The sequence below is a fragment of the Muntiacus reevesi genome, chromosome 3, assembly GCF_963930625.1.
Source record: "Muntiacus reevesi chromosome 3, mMunRee1.1, whole genome shotgun sequence".
Taxonomy (NCBI): Eukaryota; Metazoa; Chordata; class Mammalia; order Artiodactyla; family Cervidae; genus Muntiacus; species Muntiacus reevesi.
The window spans coordinates 108,988,919-108,992,015 of record NC_089251.1 but is presented as its reverse complement, the minus strand read 5'-3'; the positions used below and the strand labels follow the sequence as shown (position 1 = coordinate 108,992,015).

Genomic DNA, 3,097 nt, shown 5'->3' with positions numbered 1-3,097 from the left:
GGGATTCTCCAGGCAAGAGTACTGGAGGGGCTTGCCATGCCCTCCTCCAGGGGATCTTCCCAACCCAGGGATGGAACCCAGATCTCCTGCATTGCTGGAAGATTATTTACTGTCTGAGCCACCAGGAAAGCCCTAGAGGGACCCAAAACAGCATCCAGGGAGTGGGGAGGGAAGGAAGGTTAAAACCAGAAGATGCCAACCACACGACCTTCCTACTCTGCAGGCTTCTGAGCCTGGGGAAAGGGAAAAGGGAAATTGGATGAGACTCTGAAGTTTTTACAGCAGACTGGATCAGGATTTTTTAATTACACTGTCTGCCAGACCTACCAGTTTTGTTTTGTTTTGTTTTTTTAAATTTTATATTTTTGTCTTATATACAAAGAGCTAGTATTGTTTCTTCATAACACAGATTCCTGGATGACCCATTCAAGGAAGTCCACTTAGTCCAACTTAGTTCACCATGAGGCCAGCCTGTAAAGATGGTAAATGATGAAGCAAGTTCTCCTGGTTCTCTCCTGCATCTCCAAGTGATGCTCCTTCAATTTTCCAAGGCCAATTTCTATCAATCGCCTTTCACAATTAAATGATGTTTTGTGGGGCTTTTCTCCCCCCTGGGATAATTAAACCCTTCCTCTACACAAATATTGCTTCTGCCACTGTTGCTAAGAAACTGCTTTGTGATATGAATCCCCACGGGAGATCAACCCTCTCCATGTCAGAGGTGCTCATTTCACTTGAAAATTTGTTTTTAAACACCTCACAATTCCTCCTGATTCAACACAGTTTATATTGTCTCTGTGATCCCCAGAGTTTAGAAGCATTCAAACATTTTTTTTCTAGAAGATAAATTTAGCTACAATACGTACCGCCACAAATGTTAAGTGGCCTAAACCTCTCCCCTCTGACTAATAAAGGGCTTCCAAGTTTGTGCTAGTTTAAAAAGCCACCTGCCAATGCAGGAGACATGGGTTTGACTCTTGGGTTGGGAAGATCCCCAGGAGAAGGATTCTTGCTTGGAGAATCCCATGGACAGAGGAGACTGGCAGGCTACAGTCCATAGGGTTGCAAAAAGTCAGACACAATTGGAGCGATTTAGCACGCTGGCTAATAAACATTGTAGAAATTCCAACAGATAAACTAATCGGAACCCATACCATCTTGTCAGAAGACACGCATAAAAAATAATCCTGATTTAAACTTATTGTTGAAAAAAAGAGAGGGAGAAAGAAGAAAACAGGCCCCACACAGCCCCAAAAGACTTTCAAAAGACCTTCAAAAGATCTTCCCAACCCAGCGCTCAAACTCGAGTCTTTTACATCTCCTGCATTGGCAGGGGGGTTCTTTACCACTAGCGCCCCCTGGGAAACCCATCTACCCCCTACAAACACTCAGAGGACTAGACTCTCTTAAGCATTTATAGTAGACATAACAACACTAGCAATAAAATGAGTGAACCAAACCCCTCTGTGTGCAACATCGCCATGAGTTAAACTTCACATACACACATTAACAAAGCAACCAAAATTACTCAATAATCCTGTTTTCTTCACAGGAAGCCAAAACTTAAAGAAGCAACTCTGTGGCCCGTGCTGCTATTAGGTATTAATAACATATTTCCTCTCTAAACTGTCCTTGAGGTCTGTGACAATGTTTACAACTCTAAAAACAGATAATAAAATCAAAGAGTTTTCAGAGGTCCAAACTAAAAATCTGGAGCTATCTAAACGGTGACTGATAAACTAAAATTCTAGCATTAAAAAAGATAGTTACTTTATAAACAGTGAATTTCTGAGTCACTGGTGTCTCAAGATACCTTTGTGGGGTTTTTTGTTTTGTTTAGTTTTGCTTTGTTCGTTCTGGGCTTGAAGAACAAATATTCATTTCCTGCAGAAACGGAGGCTGGGAAGATCAAGATGCCTGCAGATGAGAATTCGCTTCCTGACCCCAGAGGGTTGTCTCCTGCTGTGTCCTTGCACAACGGAAGAGTGAGGGAGCTCAAAATTGTGGAACACTTCACGAGTTTTCAGCTCATCCTTGGGCAGGGGCCGTGCTAATCTTCTTGGTATTGTTCCAATTGTAGTTCTCTGTATGCTGCTGAAGTGAGCGCTTGGATCCTAACCACTCAGTGGTTCTCTGATCAAGGGGAAAACCACCACGTTAATTCTGTTTGGACTAGTTGCCACTGTGACTTCATTTGGTCTTGCTGCTGCTTGCTGGAGAGATTGTTCTCTATTCCTATGTCCATAACTCAGAATCTTTCACCAGTGATCTTGCCCTGACTGTAAAATGTTAGTGTCTTAAAAAAAAAAAAGAAAAGAGTGCAAGGCTATTGGCTGCTCCAGAATGAGTTTGTCTCCAAACATGTTTTATTAAATACATTGATTTCCTGAGCTGACCACTGACCACAGGAATATTCCTCTGTCTCTGTCATTAGTAGTTTTATCCTGCTTTTTCTATCTCCCAATCTGGGGTTGTCCTCAAAACTTCACTAGATGAACCTTAAGTCAAAACACCCAAGTTCTAGGGACTGCATCTATCTCAAAAAAAGAACATGCCATTCTAATTTATTTAAACCTCATTTTACAGTTAATCTTGGCTCAGAATTAACAAAAACTAAAATAGAAAAGTCAGCCAAACAAGTAATTCACACGAAATCATAAACGAGCAACCATCCACCCATGTACCCACACCCACTCAATCAGCCCACAAATATTATTGAGCAAAGTGCCCGGGCGCAGTATTAATTGCTTGGAATAGCTCTGTGAGCCACACAGACAATCCCTGCCCTTAAGAAGCTGCTATTATAGTGAGGATGGAAAGGGGTGAACAGGGAGGGGCTGTTGCTTGGCTGGTGCTGGTATCTCTGAGGGGGATACAGTGAAGCTGCTTCTGCCGATGTAAAAAACACTGCAAAGTGGATTCAGCTGCAGCTACAGGAAGGAACTGCCATTGCCGGGGTGAAGATCTGTAGCTACAGAGATGCCCACAGGATCAGGAAGCAAAGTGGAAGGAGCAAGTCCTTTCTTCTTCCTCCATCCCTGCAACCTCCAGCAGGCATTGTCTATGCAGAGTCCCTGGTGGTTCAAATGGTTAAGAA

General features: G+C 42.8%; 1 non-coding gene across 1 annotated transcript; it reads right to left on the bottom strand.

Moving 5' to 3' along the window:
- Positions 1-1,997: 1,997 nt before the first annotated feature.
- LOC136165728 (U6 spliceosomal RNA) lies at positions 1,998-2,099 on the bottom strand. The gene has a single exon (XR_010662724.1). It is a non-coding gene; the product is annotated as a U6 spliceosomal RNA (small nuclear RNA).
- Between the last annotated feature and the right edge of the window lie 998 nt (positions 2,100-3,097).